General features: G+C 44.1%; 1 protein-coding gene across 1 annotated transcript in view; it reads right to left on the bottom strand.

The window, feature by feature from the left end:
* Positions 1 to 10,440, bottom strand: part of LOC112853426 (cytidine monophosphate-N-acetylneuraminic acid hydroxylase) — a 126,868-nt gene extending 116,428 nt beyond the window's left edge. Inside the window, exon 1 of the mRNA XM_086706102.1 lies at positions 10,288 to 10,440. The gene's annotated coding sequence lies outside the window, so the exon portion shown is untranslated. The remainder of the gene's footprint in view (positions 1 to 10,287) is intronic.
* Positions 10,441 to 18,235: the final 7,795 nt, after the last annotated feature.

The raw sequence follows: 18,235 nt of genomic DNA, 5'->3' as shown, positions 1-18,235 counted from the left end.
ATTCAGTGGGATACATGCAGCCCTCTGTTTCTAGCGGCGTTATCTCCAATAGCCAAACTATGGAAGCAGCCCAAGTGTCCACTGACTGATGAATGGACAAAGGTGTGGATATATGCACAATGCAGTATTATTCAGCCATAGGAAAGAATGAAATCCTGCCATTGGCCACGACGTGGACGAAGCTAGGGTATATTATGGTAAGCGAAATAAGCCAGGCAACGAAAGGCAAATGCCATATGATTTCATTCATACGTGGAATTTAAGGAGTGAAACAAATGAACAAAGGAAAAAAAAAAAAAAAGACTAAAAACCAAACTCTTAACTAGATAGAATAAGCTGACAGTCACCAGAGGGGAGGTGGGCGGGGGGATGAGTGAAATGGGGGATGGGGATTAAGCATCCCCTGACCATGAGGTGCGCCGGGTAATACACGAATTGTTGAATCACTACATTGTACTACTGAAACCGATATAACACTGTATGTTAACTATGCTGGAATTACAATTTTTTTAAATGACTAAAAAAGAAAAATATTTTTAAGATGGAACAATGAAAACGAAACAAAGAACAGAAGCCCTTTGTTGTTTTTCCAACCATGGTGCTAGAACAACTGGATGCTCATATGGGAAAGAAATTAATCTCTACATCGCACGATACACAACAATTAATCTGCAATAAACTTTTTTTTTTTTAATTTTTTTTTTCAACGTTTATTTATCTTTGGGATAGAGAGAGACAGAGCATGAACGGGGGAGGGGCAGAGAGAGAGGGAGACACAGAATGGGAAACAGGCTCCAGGCTCTGAGCCATCAGCCCAGAGCCTGACGCGGGGCTCGAACTCACGGACCGCGAGATCGTGACCTGGCTGAAGTCGGACGCTTAACCGACTGCGCCACCCAGGCGCCCCTTAATCTGCAATAAACTTAAACACAAAACTATAAAGCTTTTGGAGGAAAGCGTGAAGAGCAAACGCATGACTCGGAGGTATACAGGATTTCTTAAAATTGATACAGAAAGCATTACCCTAAAAAAGACATTAATAAACTAGGCGGCACCAAAATTTTGTTAAGCTTCTGCTTAACAAAAGACATCGTCGAGAAAATGAACAGGCATGCTAAGGACGGGGAGAAAACATTTGCAAATCATACATCTGATGGAAAACTCCTGCCCACAAATACACAGGGCAAGAATTCCTGTAACTCAAGAACAAAAAGGTGGACAACCCAATTTTTTACAAACGCAAAAGTTTTGAACGTTTCATCAAAGAGATAAACACACGCCAACGAACACGTGAAAAAGTGCCCCGAATCATCACTAGATGAGGACATGTAAATTAAAACCGAAAATAAGTAGGAAACAAAAGCACCAAAAATGACTCCTGTATTTCTACTTCTCGCCAAGATGGAGAAGGAGGGACCAGATCTACCCCCTCTGTTGAAACAACCCCAAAAAAGGGGGGCGGGAATGAAATACATGAAAGAACAGTGCTCAGACAAATCAGACAACAAAAACCAAACATCTCCAAGCGACAAGTGAACAGGGGCGCCTGGGTGGCCCAGTCGGTTAAACGTCCGACTTTAGCACAAGTCATGATCTCACAGTTCGTGGGTTCGAGCCCCTCAGTGCACCGCCCACTTCAGATCCTCTGGCTCCCTCTGTCTTTCTGCCCCTCCCCCGCTCGTGTTGTCTGAAAAATAAATAAAACATTAAAAAAGAAAGAAAGGAAAAAAGAAAGAAACAAGTAAACAAATGAGGTGAGCAGAATGACTGCCGCCAGTTTAGTGTTTGGAGTTTCCAGGCCTCAGAGTGAGGAAGACACACACTTCCAGAAGTCTCTCCCAGTTGAGGAAATCACCGAGGGGCTGGAGAGTTTGAGGTAGTTAAGAGTTTGTCAACTGAGAAAGGAGACAAAACTGAAAAGGAACACAGGTCTTTATTTGGGGTCCCAGGACTGCAATTCTGGGGAGAGCACAGATTCCAGAATAACCAGAAAAGCGACCCACTTGTGCAGGGAAAGCCAAGAGTTCTCATGAGAAAGAAGGAAGAGGTAATTACAAGATTGAGATAAAGAAGAGAGGGGAAAAAACCCTGCTAATTTAGTGCTGACCAGTTGAACCGATGGTGACTATCTTATTGATTACTGATCGGTGCTATCAACGACACGGTTCCTGCTAGATAATTAAGTTTCCTGTCCTCATATGCTCTGACTGTCGGTGAAATTTTATGAGCAGCGTTTGTCATAACAATTGCTGCTTCCGGCCGAGTGGAGTTTCTAGACGCCAGCCAGGCTCAAGGCACCTCCGATGGAGTGAGGGCCGGCAGTGACAATCTGATGGGGTTTCCTGGTCTCCAGTGTGAAGGTCTCTGGGGATCCTGTGTCTCAACGAGCGCTGTTGTGGCCATTTTTCTGAGGTTTATCTCAAGTCATCCAGCCTCACTTTGCAGGGCTTTTCAGGGGGGAAAAAGGCAGTTTCGGTTCCCGGTGATTCCAAGTGACGAAAATGAGAAACCTTTGTTTGGAGAATCACAGTCAGATATTCAAGGAAACCAGAAGAATTCGGGATCCAGCCCAGTTTTATAGGCAAACAGCAAACACTCAGAGACCATCAGAACTAGAAGCCAACATCCACAATACTGTGTTACAGAAACAATGTTTTTTTTTTTTTTTCTCTAAAATCACCCTGGTCTCCAGCAAGGAGAACTAAAGTAAGATGAATTTGTTTGTAAAATAAGTCCAGTTTTAGCCAAACTTGGCCTAATTATTTACATAAGGACAGCAAGAATAGGGGTTGACCACATAGACTCTTTAAAACCTGCCTTACTGGAACTTTTCATAAAGAATTTCTAGATTGAACTTTTAATAGCCTCTCAAGGCCAGAAGCCAAGCCAGATTCTTGCCAACAGATTTGCCTGAAATACCTACAGATCTGGGTTACTTCCTCCTCCCTTCTCAAAGTCCCCCAAAGATCCTGAGTTTCCTGGGCCTGCCAGGAAGTGACCTTCCTTGCTCCCCTGGTAAGGCTGCTGGGAACCCTGCAAATTAGGGGACAGGGCTGATTTTTTTTCAAAGGGGCTTTATTGGCCCCATCAAGTCAACCCTAGTTCCTTAAATCTGTCTGTTGGTATCTGAGTCTATGGATGTCTTCTCAAATATAACCTTCCAGTCAAAGCCTTGCTGGTATAACCTTGTTTCCAATCCTATCCTGTTACGAGGAGAAGCTTATGCAAATAACTCCAATTTGCATGAAAATAAAAGTACTCACTGAGAGTTTCCCCATTCTGGAGGAACCAGGGAGAAAAATATATTTCATATTTATTTATAAAGATATATTAAAAAAAATTTTTTTAACGTTTATTTTGAGAGAGAGAGAGAGAGAGAGAGAACTCAGGTGCCTGTGCAAGTAGGGGAGGGGCGGAGACAGAGGGAGAGAGGGAATCCCAAGCAGGCTCTGCATTGTCAACGCAGAGTCTGACGCAGGGCTTGATTCCAGAGACCCTGAGATCATGACCTGAACTGAAATCAACAGTCAGACGCTTAACTGACTGAGCCACCCAGGCACCCCCATTTTACCAAATTTCTAAAAGCCATGGATACTTTAAGAGAAAAAGTTTTCCTAAATCTGGAAGAACAAACATTAGGGAACAGAGTGTTTCAAATAAGGGTCATAAACACTATAATCACCTTCCTCAATTCATTCAGCCCCATCTCATTAATGCTTATTCTGTTGGAATCCAGTCTTCACTCCAGGCCCAGAAACGCTTACCCAGTTTAGTTTTATAATCTTAAGGGTGTCAGAAACCTGCATTTGTCAAAAGTCCTCTCCATGAATCCCCTTAAGAGGAAATACATTTGTAAGAGCATCAAAGTAAAACAACAGCTGTAAATGACAAAAGACTGAAAACCTGGCTATGGCTAAAGATCTGATGAGAGTTTATTACAATGCAATTGACAAAGGAAATTTGGTTATTTCTGTGACACACAACAGTTCTGTAAGTAGAATTACAAGTGATAACATTATGCCGGGACATATCAAAACTTTAGGAACTTCATATAATTTCTGGAATAGTTATATTAATAACATTCCCTCCTAACAATGTAGCCTAAGAAAGTTTATTATCACTAATGACAATGCTTCCCTTGTAATTGAACATACCAAGTAAATGAGTCTCATTAGTCAAAAAGACTTCAGTTAGAATTTCAATTGGGGGAAGCTTGTCAAAAATATCAGAAGGTTTTTAAAACAAATTTTTTTAATGTTTATTCATTTTGGGGAGAGACAGCACGCAAGAGGGGGAGAGGCAGAGAGAGAGGGAGACACAGAATCAGAAGCAGGCTCCAGGCTCTGAGCTGTCAGCACAAAGCCCAATGTGGGGCTCGAACTCATGGACCGTGAGATCATGACCTGAGCTGAAGTCGGATGCTTAACCGACTGAGCCACCCAGGCATCCCATACCAGTGTTCTTTAGATGGCAAATATATGAATACGCTGAATATTGTTAAAAAACATATGTCTCCTCATAGCAAATTTCTCATCATGGCACAGAACCTATTTACTAACAGATCCCAAATCTTTCGTTTCTAAGAGGAAGTCAAAAGCAGATAAATCTATGGCTATTAATTAATGTTTCTGTATTTTATCTTATTTGGAAAGATCTAAATATTTAATGACTGTCACTTTATTTAAATGAACAAAATGAAGGTTTTAAGTTACCTACCCCCCCCCCAAAAATGGGGAAACTATTTAAGTAGACATAAATATTATTGAAAAGTTCAATTATAAACTTTTATCTTACTTCATTAATTCACTTGCTCTTCATCATTATGTTTAGATCAGTCATGAAAATTTCATGAGACGCTAAATAGCTGACCATCATCTCTAAGTTCTCTTCCTGGCTGACAAATTCTATGACAGGGATAACATGAGCTTATTTGACTTTTAGTAAACCTAAGTAGAATAAAAGTATTATATTTAATGCGAACAGCTCTAAAAACACACCTGTTTTAATTAAATGATCTTCCATTCAGTGGTTTGATTTTTTTGGTTGCTTTTTGTTTTGTTCTGTTTTGTTCTTTGGGGGCCCTTGCTAGGGAAGCCGTGCACCTGCCCGTGGTGTGGCCAGGAGGCTGCTGGGAGGCCCAGGCCCCTGCTGCACCCCCGGCCCCCTGCGCAATTGTCCTTGCCCCGGGCAGAGCCCACTTTTGAGCCCTTCCACACTCACCCTGGGATGTTCTTAAAACCAGGCCAGACCCGGCCACACGATGACCGTCAACTACAGCTGCTCCTGGAAATGTCTTTCTTGAAACACACACACGTGTAATCTCCCGCACTGACTATTTCCTCTCCCCTGGGCACGGGGAGGTGTGCAGAGATCCTGTTAGCAGTCTTCCTACCCTCTCCCACCCCAGCCCACCCTTCCGTCCCCACCCGTCTATCCCCATGCAACCCATCTGAACGAACCACTGTGTCATTTCTATCTTTCGGTCGCACAACCACTGCAACCAGCCATAAGCCTATGGCTTGTGTCATCATGGGGCACCTACTCCCCCGAGAAACCACGCCATAATCCACCAACTTATCAACCCCTGCCTATCAATTATATTTGAAAAGATAACATGTATGGAGGACTTTTGATAAGCCAGGTGTGTTCTTACAGTTTACATGTATTTTATCATGTAATCCTAAAAGCAACTCTAGGTAGCAGGTGTTAGTATGTTTGCTTTACAGATGAGAAAAGTGAGACACAGAGCATATGACACGGCCACTGTTGCTAAGAGTGAGGTCATTCTTTATGCATTAACATGACTGTCCATCTTTCCACTGTGCCTCCATCATGATGGTTAAGATCCCAAGGTTTAGAACTGGGGGGTGGCGGGTGGGGAAGAGAGCTGGTTCAAATCTGCCTCCTCCCCTTGTGCAGTAAATGAGCTTCATGTCTGAGTTTCACTTTACACATCTGTGAGCAAAATAATAATGCTCACTCTACATAGTCACACATCACATTTGTTGAGTAAATGGTTGTTATGGCCATAATTATCTCTATAACACCTCCCAGCAAACCTAGTGGTTGCCCTACAAATGTTTGTTATGTGGTTTGTGGCACATAGAAACTAAAACATTTAGGGGCGCCTGGGTGGCTCAGTCGGTTAGGTGTCCGACTTTGGCTCAGGTCATGATCTCGCGGTTTGTGAGTTCGAGCCCCGCGTTGGGCTCTGTGCTGACAGCTCGGAGCCTGAAGCCTGCTTCGGATTCTGTGTCTTCCTGCTCTCTGTCCTTCCCATGCTCATGCTCTGTCTCTCTCTGTCTCTCAATAATAAATGTTTAAAAAAATTTAAGAAGCTAAAACATTTACCATCATACCATACTGTCTCTGACCTCAGGTAAACTGAATAAATCCCCTCCTTGCTGGGGTAAAATATTTCAAGACACAGGTCCCCAAAACAAAGAGGACCTCTTATTAAAAACTTATCATAAATTACTTTGTGTGCTTTCTACCCTGGCTTCTATGAGCAAAAAAAAAAAAATGGAATGTCTTAGACACTCAAGAAAGAGTAAGCAACGTGATCACATTTTTCTTAAGTATTTTATACAGTGTCCCAGATCCCCATTGGGTCTGGCCATACAGCTGACTAAATTACGGAGCCTTGGAGTGGGTGAGGCGTCTCCGGCTCTAGTCCTTGACTCCAAATCCATTTTCCAAAATTGATTTATGTCTAATCAGCATAACCTATTTGACTGTGTGTATGACTCAACAGATCATGAGACTTTAAAAACAAACCCTCAGAATTTTAGATGTCAAAACATGTAATACTCTTCAATTTAGGAACTCTAATTGCAAAAATCCTTTCATTACCTTAAGAAATTGGGTATTTGTGGGGCACCTGGGTGGCTCAGTTGGTTGAGTATCTGACTTCAGCTCAGGTCATGATCTCGCGGTTTGTGGGTTCAGGCCCCACGTCGGGCTCTGTGCTGACAGCTCAGAGCCTGGAACCTGCTTCGGATTCTGTGTCTCCCTCTCTCTCTGCCCCTCCAATGCTCATACTCTGCCTCTGTCTCTCAATAATAAGTAAACATTTAAAAATATATAAAAAGTACAAAAAAAAAAGAAAATAAATTCGGTATTTGTGATCACACAAGCAAGGTTATTAGACACAAAGGGAAAAAAATCTTTTCTTGAAGATTTCTCTATTATAAAAGCACATACATATTCATCATAAAAGGAAAAGTCTACAGGAGCATGTAAGCATGCTTTATCCCTCTCATCCTAACCCCCGGGGGCAGTCACTGATGGCAGTGTGGTATTTCTCTTATGAGAAACAGACTTAATTTGATCTACCCCCTTCTCTTATCAGTTTGACGTACATAGCCAACTGAAAATTATAGCCACTCTCTTTTTTTAAGTTTTCTACTACAGAGGGGTGCCTGGGTGGCTCAGTCGGTTGAGCATCCGACTTCGACTCAGGTCATGATCTCACGGTTCGTGAGTTTGAGCCCCACATCGGGCTCTGTGCGGACAGCTCAGAGTCTGGAGCCTACTTCTAGGTCTCCCTCTCTCTCTGCCCCTCCCCCAATCATGCTCTGTCTCTCTCTCTCAAAAATAAATAAACATTAAAAAAAATTTTTTTAAGTTTCTACTATGTAGAAACTCAAACACACACCAAAGTAAATAAAATAATATAATGGCATCCCATACGCCCATCACTCAGCCCAACAACCATCAACCCACAGCCAACCCACGCTCCATCCAGACTCCCATCCGCTTCCCTCCGTCCACTATTTGGAAGCAAATCCCTTACATCACACACTTGCGTTTACCTCTGCATCTCTGTAAGGAATGACCTTTTTTAGATGAAGCCATATGCCAGTTATCACATCCAAAACATTACTTATTATTAAATATCCAGTATTCCAATTTTTACTTGTCTCCTGTCATAAATGGAGGTTTCGTTAGCATTAAAAAGTTCACCATCTAAACAAGCTTCCCACCTTACGACTGGTTGCTAGAACTTTAAGGTCTCCCCATGAATAGACTCCCTTCAGTCTCTCTTTTTCCCCTTAACAATTTATTGGTAGAAGAAACCAAGTGGCTTGACCCTCCAAATTTTTCACTGTCTGGATTTTGCAGATCGCATCCCTGTGGTATGATTTAATATGTCCCTTGGACTTACTTCCTTTAGATGTCTTTAGAGGCTTGTTCAGATTCAGATTCAATTTCTTTTACAGGAGCTTTGCTTGTAATGTTTAGTTTCTTCTATCAGGAGGACTGTGATGTCAAGCACTAGTGTTCTTTTCTTCATATTTTTTAAAGGAATTTAATATACTAATTTTTATAAGAATTTAATATACTAATGTACATGATGAATCATCAAGAAGGAAGGGATACGGTGTTCCACATTCCCCAAACTTACTTAAGATTAAAATAGTTTTTTGGCAGAATATTTAATAGACAATATTTAGCATAACCTGCTTTGAGACATGTTGTCCTATATTAATTGATGAAAGATTTTCACCCTACAGAAAAGTCAGACTTTCTCTCTTGTTTGTGAGGTTTAAAACCACTGATGCTCAACACTGTGACCCATTATTTCATTAGGGGCTTGCAAGATGGCCTGATTCTACCATTCCTGTTTCATGCATTAATTGGAATCCTTTCGTAAGTTAAATTTCCCTTTCTGTACCACTTAGTTACTCAGTTGTACAGTTTATCAAGGAAAGGGAGGTGGTGGCATCATTTTCCCCTAGCCTCCAATTTTTTTTTTTTTTAGTGTCATTTTGAGCTCAGTGAGTTAAACATATTTGATGAGTTTGAATCCAATCAATTACCATTCTTTTTTTTTTTAACTAAAGTATAGTTGACAACAAATTTTATATTTGTTTCAAGGGTACAACATAGTGGTCTGGCGATTACAGACATCACAAAATACCGTGATGAGTGTAGCCACCATCTCCAATAACAATCCTTCTTTTTTCCAGTTACTATTCTTACTAATGCTCAAATTGACCCATTTGGCCAGCGGGAATCTCTTCATATTGGCCTTCGCGGGTCATTTTGCGATGATCCCCGTGGCATTTGAGAGCTCCTTGCCTCTTCTAGGACAACACGTTCCACATTCACATTGCACTTTCCTGCTCCAGACTCCCAATCAGCTATTTTTCCTAAAAAAGCCTTGGTTTCTTTTGTTGAGAGCATGTCTGGAAGCCACAGTCCGGGTGCTAGAGATATGACTACTCTGAAAAGATGCCAATTTGCTCACAGTGTTTGGATGGTGCAAGGAATATTTGCAAACTATAAACAGTCCTAAACACACTTGATTACTTAAGATTGGATTATCTGGATCTCTTCTTCTAATTGTCCATCTGTGTCCTTTCTGAGGCCAGGAGTTTGAGAACCATAACCCCTTCTTCACTGGTCCCTGACCCAAAATCTGTAGCATGCTAGGTACTCAGAACATATTCAGTGAGTGAGAAAAATCAGGCTTTAGAGGCTGAAAGAAACTACCAAAAATGAGTTTCAGAACTATGAGGAGAAATGGCAGCATAATTAGAATCGCTCCATAGCCGCTGGGGTCATGACTTGAACAGGTTCAGATTTGCTTGGATGGTTAAGTCCATGTATATTCGTATTAAAGAATCACTGCCTTACAGAGTATTCGCTGGTTTAAAAAGAGCACCGCCATGAAAATATGCCAGGTCTTAATTTCAGTTCCTCCTGACCCGAGCATTTGAGCCTGAGATCATTGTCCAGTGGAGACAATCAGGGCTGAGGTAAGGGCTGATGCGTGTGTCCCCAGGACCCAAACGAAGGAGAGCCCGTCCCTCCCTGTTGGCGAAGGGCATTGGGTGGGCGGGGCGGGCACGGGTGGCAGGTTGGTTGGGAGATAGGAGGCCTCTGCTTAGTAGATGGGGAAGCACACAATGAACAAGTTGCAGATTGACCTCCCACAGTTCAGAGCCTTTGAATGGAAAGGGTAGGACCTGAAGCAGAGGCCCCGGTAGGAAGGCCAATAAGGTGACAGAGGTGGATGTGGCCGTTGTGGGGGGTGGGGAATGGTTGGGTGTAAAAACTAGGCCTTTCTTCCTCTGTCTTCCCAGGACGTCGGCATCTAACTCCCAGCTGACCTTGGCTCAGGTAAGCCCGTCCTGCTCCTGGAACAGGGGCTCGCTTACAGCGCTTTCTGTCTCTCTTTCTGGCCACTGGCTTCTTTCTTGGGAGCCCTTAACTGGCCACACGGTGGACCAGACCATGAGGGTTTCTGCTTGCTAACGGGGAACACCTGACCCTGGTTACCTCCAACACACGAGGAAACAGCTGGCTCTCTGCAAACCAGGAGGCACCTAGGAGAAGCAGCCTGGGAAATCGGCAGCACCGATTTCCCAGTGGGAGCTGGGATCGGGAGCTAACGGATCGGATCGGACCGCGTTCCTGGCAGGCACAGCTTTGTCTGGGATGTTGCCGCTGGGATCAGCCACTTGTCAGAACCTCAGAGAGCTTGCTCCACCCAGGTCCCAGAGGAGGAAGCTTCTGGAGTGAAAGGCAGCCCACTGGATTTCCTCTCCCACCCACACTACTTGAAACAGAGCCAAGTACAGTAGAACCTTGGACAGCCAGTAACTTGTTCTGAGTGTTCCGCAAGACAAGCAAACTTTTCTAAATACACTTTAACTTGATAAACGAGCGATGTCTTGCACTACAAGTCGTACACGAAGCCGAACGTCACCTGATCACAACGGAGCCAATGGTTCTCTCTGTCTCTTGTCTCTCTCTCTCTCTCTCTCTCTCTCTCTCGGGGGTTGTGGGTGATCCTCTCCCATGCTTGGATGCTTGGTCTCAGGCCGTGGTGTTTGACAGAGATCAGTGACTTTTCAGAATGTTGGAAGGCACTCACAATAGGCACTAGTGTATTTTTTGTCACTTCCAAGCACCTATGGACAGTCTTTTGCTTTTCCAGAAAGAGTGAGCTTAGGAATGCTTTGCTTCATTCTAGATCAGGCTGCCGGCAGATATAGACCCTTTCCTCCACTGCCTTATTGCCAGTTACATTAAATACCGTCTATGATGAGAGTTTATTAATAGTGTGCTGTAGTCAACATCCATGCGAGCGTACACAATGGCCCCCATGCAGAGAAAGATCCCATTGAGCCAACAGATGGCAGTGATCCTGTTAGCATAGTGAAAGTTGTCCTACACAATAACCCTCCTCTCTCTTGTCTCCCTCATATCTGCCACGAAGGTTTTCAAAGGTAAGTTCAGGTTAACTTGTTTACTTTTCTTTATATTTTGCGTTTTACTATTTTATAGTATATTACAGCATCGTAATCATTTTTATATGAATATTTTTGGGTTGTGGAACAAATCATCTGAGTCCCCCCGCCCTTTTTTTTAAGTTTATTTACTTATCTTGAGAGAAACAGACTGTGAGCAGGGGAGGGGCAGAGAAAGAGGGAGAATCTCAAGAAGGCTCCGCGCTGTCCGCACAGAGCTTGAACTCACAAACCGTGAGATCGTGACTTGAGCCAAAGTCGGATGCTTAACCCACTGAACCACCCAAGTGCCCCGCCATTATTTCTTATGGGAAAATTCACTTTGAGATACAAGTGCTTTGGATTACGAGCACATTTCTGGGACAAATTATGCTCGCAAAGCACGGTTTTACTGCATTCGAAATTGGCAGAGTTGTCAGGAAGAGGGAATGAATGCTGGTAGGCCAAAAAAGGGGTTTGTTTGGGTTTTTTTTTTTTTACTCAAAGATATTACTTCTTATTTCTTTGAGAAATGAATGCGTGAACATGCAAACACAGCGCTAGAAAATATGGTAGCCGTACAACGCGCTGCTTTGATCAGTACATGGAGAGGTCTGTAACTCATAGTCAGTGGATCCAGTTTGTACAGCAAGAGGTCAGAGTGCAAGGTCACAGCCAGACACAGCACAGGTGGATCTGAATCCAGGTCTACTGGCTTCCACAAACCATCGTCCCACACTGCCTCTCACCCCCCAGCCCCCCCACTGATTGCATTAACTTCTCTCTCCTTTCAACTCTAACATCACTTTTGACACCACTTTATTTATCATGCTTTGCAATATTGATTTGGGCATGTTTCTTTCTCACTCATTATTATGATCATCACACCCACTTACCGATTCAAATTTTGTGATGTCTTTCTTGGACGTTTAAAGTCAATGCTTTCTGTTTATTAAAAAAAACTTTTAAATCAAATTAAAGTGTCTGGTTTTGGTTTCGTCTCCTCCCATGAGTCAGCGGCTTGAACATCAAAAAAAACCTCCTCACCCCTGGATGAAGGCCAGGAGGAAAATTCTTTTATTAAAATCAGCCGACCTGGAGCTGGGTCTTCTTCCCACCCCTACGTTCTCTTCAAGTTCTCTCCACCCCACCAGGAATAGCCAGTCATCAAAGCCTAACTTTCAACTTATTAAGGTAACGTGCTTAGTCACGTGATATACACGATATGCAAAATACAAAATCGTGTCCGCCTGGGCAATGCTGCAGACAACAATAGAGTCAACTTCCGTGACCCAATCTCAACAACTCATCTCTACCCCCACCAGCGCACCCTCATACCCACTCACACCCACCCCTCAAACTCTCACAAAGTCACACACCCTCACACTTTTACACACACTCATATACACTCACACCCCCTCATACACTCTCACACCCGTACCTACCCTCACACACACACATGTATTCACACACCCTCACACCCTCATATAAACTGTTACACATGCTTACACACCCCCTCACACCCACCCCCCCCATGCACAATGACAGTCACACACACCCTCACACCTTCACACAAACTCTTGTGTACACTCACACACCCCTTCACACCCGCCCCCCACCTGCATACCCACACTCACACACACCCTGACACACCCACACACGCAAGCTCACACACACCATCCTCCCCACTGATCGGGGATTCTAAAGCCAACCCCAGGGGTGCCTGGGTGGCGCAGTCGGTTAAGCGTCCGACTTCAGCCAGGTCACGATCTCGCGGTCTGGGAGTTCGAGCCCCGCGTCAGGCTCTGGGCTGATGGCTCAGAGCCTGGAGCCTGTTTCCCATTCTGTGTCTCCCTCTCTCTCTGTCCCTCCCCCGTTCATGCTCTGTCTCTCTCTGTCCCAAAAATAAATAAACGTTGAAAAAAAAAATTTTTAAAGCCAACCCCAGGCATCATGATTTCATCTTCTCATATATCACTATGTATCTCTAAAACATAAGGATTCTAGTAAATATAACTACAACACCATCACCGAATCTAACACATTTAGTAAAACTGCCTTAATATTACCAAATATCCAGTCAGCAGTCAAATTCCCCCAGTTGTCTTATGTATATTGTCGATCAAATCAGGATCCAAACCTGGGTTCAGACATTACAGCCAAATTTTTAAGGAGACACATACAACTGCCCAAACTTTCACACTCTCAATTTTGTTTGGACACAGCTTTTTCGTTTCAATACTTTTTCAAAAAATTAGATTCTGGCTGGTTGGTAGTCCACACTTGTCTGGGCCCGGAAGCTGCCCTCGTCTGCACATGTGACATGACTCAGGGTCCCTCAGCCCACATCTCCAGGTTAAGTAGGCCTATCTTGCAGTCAGCTAAGAGGAATTAACTAGGCCTTTAAAAACAAAGTGCTTTTAGTACTTCTCCTAAAGAAGTGGAGAAATTAGCAACTGTTCTTTAAAATGTACAGTTTACTTATGGCGGCCTTGTTTAGGATAACTTCAATTTAGAACTAAGCCAGATGTCCATGGGTCAGGGCTTGGCTCAGCAGGACACGTTACGTCCGAACAATGGGAAACCGAGCCACTTTTTAATTTTTTTTCTTGTTTTGTTTTTTGAGAGAGAGGCAGAGAGAGGGAGAAGCAGAGAGAGAGGGAGAAAGAGAATCCCAAGCAGGCTTGACGCCGGATGTGGGACTCAACCCCACGGACCGTGAAATCACGACCTGAGCCGAAACCGAGAGTTGGACGCCTGACTGACTGAATCACCCAGGTGCCCCCAAGCCATTCTTTAAAACAATGAGGTTGCTCTATATGTGATACAAAATACCAAATGCCAAGATATATTTGTGCACGAACAGGAACAATACGAGTAATGGGATCCATGTTTGCCTAAAGAAATCTGAAAGAATAAGCCGTTTGGCATATACCCAGATTCCAGACTCGCGGAAGAAAAGCAGGCATTCAGGATAAAGCACACTGTTTGCACAAAAGGTTTAAGCACAGTGAGTGGGCACCTTCCCCAAATCTAGGCTCCCAGTTGCTAGCCCAGGGCCGACCTCCCTCGTAAGCAGGCCTGTCAGAGGATACGGTTCATTCCTGCTAGGTTAACTCTTTCTGACCCAGCCAGGACAGGAGTCAGGTGTACAACAAACATAAAATTTGGGCCGCCTAGATGGCTCGGTCCGTTGAGCACCCAACTCCTGATTTCAGCTCAGGTCATGATCTCACGCTCCGTGAGTTCGAGCTCTGCATCGGGCTCTACGCCGACAGTGCAGAGCCTGCTTGGGATACTCTCGCTCCGCCCCTCCCCTGTGCACACGTGCTATCTAGAAATAAATTCATTAATTAAAAATAAATAAGTAAAATAAAATAATATCAGCAGCTTCCAGTCTGTTTTCAGGGTGAAGAGGGTGGAGCCAGTGAATTGTATCTCTTTCCTGGAAATGACGGTTTCCTTCCAGAGCCCCGGGTATATAGTGCACAGCAGTCACACTGAAGTGTCACACTTCAGGCCAGACGGCCGTTTGACATCCCCTCTCTGTGGACAAAGGCACCGCCCTTCCTGTCCTTTTCTTCACTTGTCACAGCATCTTCCAAGAAAGCATAGGGCCAGCACGAAACAGCCCGGTTTTCGCTGGCACTCCAGCAGGTCACATTCAAATGCCCGGTGTCAGGAAGGGTTTTGATGCGTTGGTCTAAGGTCTTTAAAATCAAGATTTGATTTTGAGCTCCTTGGTCACTCCAGCGGTCTTCTCTTTGATAGTAATTTCCAAATCAGACGACTCGTTTAAGGAAGAACCTGACCAAGGGCCTGATCACTTGGAGGGACTGGCCATTCATTCTCGCCTGACTTGCCATGCTTGTCCGAACAATGGGAAACTTGGGCGAACTTTGCTTAGGAGGTCATAACTTTTGCCCTTTCTTTTTATGTAAAATGTTGCGCTCTGTACATCCAAGCATCCTCACTCAAGATACCTTGGATGGTGTTGGGTTAGGATATGCCCTCTGATGTATGTCATACTATGTTCAGATGCACAGTTCAGCAATTTGAGTATCGTCCAAAACACTAGACCAACTTATCTTGTCTGCATGGATTTCTTTCACTGTTGGCAATTCAATCTCTACTGAAAAATGATAGAAGTGGAGGGTTTGAACATCACTTGTTTGCTTACAAAATCTGAATAAAAATTGTAAAATTCAGCTTAGTTCCGGGACTACTTTTTTTTAAATTTTTTTTTTTTTGAGAGAGAGAGAGAGAAAGAGAAAGAGCATATGCATGCAAGCAGGGGGGGAAGGGCAGAGGAAGAGAGAGAATCCCAAGTAGGCTCCACACTTAGCACAGAGCCCAATGCAAGGCCAAATCCCATGACCCTGGAATCAGGACTTGAGCCAAAAATCAAGAGTCAGATGCTCAACTGACTGAGCCACCCAGGCACCCCTGGGACTATTTTTACATGTTTTACTTATAAACCTGAAAGCTGTATTTCTCTCCCCAGAGCCACACCAACTTGTTATAGCCATGAGTCAGACATCTTCCCTCTTTGGGTTCGGAAATCAGTGCAATTGCACACCCACAAGCATACCCCCATGGAATGATACAACTCGGAGCAACATACAAAATTTGCATACAAATAAACAATACACTGGGGGCTTCTGCGATCTTATGATTTCCCCTGCATAGAAATTTTAGCAAATGGGTTGGGCAGTGTTCTCTTTGTCTGTTTTAAAATTTGTTTCAAATTTCTGTGCTCGGATTGAATAATCCACAAAGATACTCAATTACCTTAAATGGGTATGTAATTTCTACCCATGAGTGACTGTGAGACGGCGTAGCAAAAATCTTTCATAAAAACAGAGGATTTTGTCTACTGTTTTCTTGATTCATTTTGTGATACCCTGCCTGCTGCCTTATGGTGTCTCTTCATCATTTTCGGACTATTAGTTCACATCAGCTTTGTTCTTTTATACCTCAGGCCTTTCTCTGCTCTCTTAAAGCTCCACAAAAGCAATGACTATGTTCTTATTCACCTCTGTGTCAAGCCCAGTGTGGGAAAAGTCACTGGTACTTACTAGCCTTTGGCTGAATGGGTGAACAGATGAGTGAATGAATCACTCATAGGCTCCTGAGGAATGTGAGTCATCTATTTCAGTATCTCTGCTAGAGAAATGCTGGTTTTGCTAAAGGAGACTCTGAGAACTCATGCAAAAATTGGACATGTGGCTCTGCCATGTTGCTTCCCCACAATCAAAAATTCACAAGTAATTCTCATCTCTTAGAGATACACGCCAAAATATTTATGAATGGGAAGACTTAGCGTGTGAGATTCGCTTCGAAAGAATTGAGGAGGGGGTTGAAGAAACAAATACAAGCACAGCCCACACAGGATCAGCCAGGAGGTTGATTGAGGTGAAGCGGAGCGTATGTTTGAAAGCGTTCATCACATAGCCTCACAGTGGATTTCACAGGTGATAGAGTGGTTTCTGCTTATGGATGTTTACGCATGTGCCCATTCTAATATGTTATTTTCTCTGGGGAAAAGAGGCACTCCGTATTGACTACCTACTACAGCAAACATTTCTGCCAACTTTTTAACACCCTGGATATTTGGGGAATTTCACCCTAGTTGAGTCCCTGCCTTCCCAGTACAGAAGACAGAAAGCCACTTTCCAACCTCCTTGGTGTGGCTGGGGTAAAGATATGGGACCTGGGCCCTGTCCGTTAGCAGTACTCAGGTCAATCATCAGTTCAGGAGAATCACAAAAATAGGAGGTGCCACGAAGAACTTTCTGGAAAGGGTGGTGGGGAGGCTTTCAGGGTGCAGAGGCAGCTCTGGCCCACCTGGCAGTTATATCCCTTGTCCAGGTCTCTGTCCAGGCACTGAAGCATTCAGTACTATACAATTCTGGTCCTGGACCCTCATCCTTTAGGATTTTGACCCTTGGATAGCCTTTAACAAATGTCCTTATTTGCTTGCACGAACTAAAGTAGGTCTGCTTTTATTGCTTTTGCAACTAAATCCCTTGACTGATGTCTCTACCTCACCCTGGGTATTCGATTTGGTATCTAACTCAATCTGGAAATTATAACCCATTGAGGTTTTAAAAGAGGGCAGGAACGATATTATGAACAACCTGGTTGGCCATGCGTGGGCGTTTGAAATTTATTTTGCGTGCAAAGGGGAGCCACTATATATTAAATGTGAAAAGGAAGTGAGGGGCCGCGGACACAGTGGGAGGGAAGCCTGAATTATCTCAGGACTCTCTCAACCAACACAGAGGAAACAAAAAGGAACAGCAGCCGTGCCCAACACAATGACTCCCCAGGGCCTCTGCAAAGCAAAGCCCCCCTTCCTTTGGCCAGCAGGGGGCACCCTAGCTCATGTCCCTGCTCCTCTCCTTAAGGAGCAGTGTGAGTGAGTGGATGTGTGAGTGTGTGTGTGTGTGTGTGTGAGAGAGAGAGAGAGAGAGAGAGAGAGCGAGCAAGCGAGCATGCCCCCGCCCACTTAACTGAAAGCCAACGGGCAACGCTCCCCTTTCCCATGGTGGAAACAGATCTGCAGGCCACAGAGTAACCTCACTCCGACGACTTATGCAAATGGATGCCATCCTTCATTTGAGGCATAAATGAGCCCCAGTGGCAGGCTCATTTGGTAGAACGATGGCCCCCACGGATATTTACGTTCCGACCCCTGGAAACTATGAATACATTAGGTTGGGTGGCAAGGGAGAATCAGCTTGCAGATGAAATTGCTAATCAGCTGACCTTAAGATAGAGAGATTATCCTAGACTGTCCAGTTGGGCACAGCGGAGTCATGGGGTCCATAAAGGTGGAAGAGGGAGGCAGGAGGCAGGCCAGACTGACCCCACATAAGAGGCACCCCCCTACTGCTGCTGCTGATGTGATGATGAGGAAGGAGCCACGGATCAAGAAATGTGGGCAGCCCCTAGAACTACAAGACGCAAGGGAACAGACTCTCCCCCAGAGC

Source organism: Puma concolor, chromosome B2 (genome assembly GCF_028749965.1).
Source record: "Puma concolor isolate L17-30 chromosome B2, mPumCon1.1.hap2, whole genome shotgun sequence".
Lineage (NCBI taxonomy): Eukaryota > Metazoa > Chordata > Mammalia > Carnivora > Felidae > Puma > Puma concolor.
Note: the sequence above shows the minus strand (reverse complement) of the source record. Positions and strands in the feature narration are given on the sequence as shown.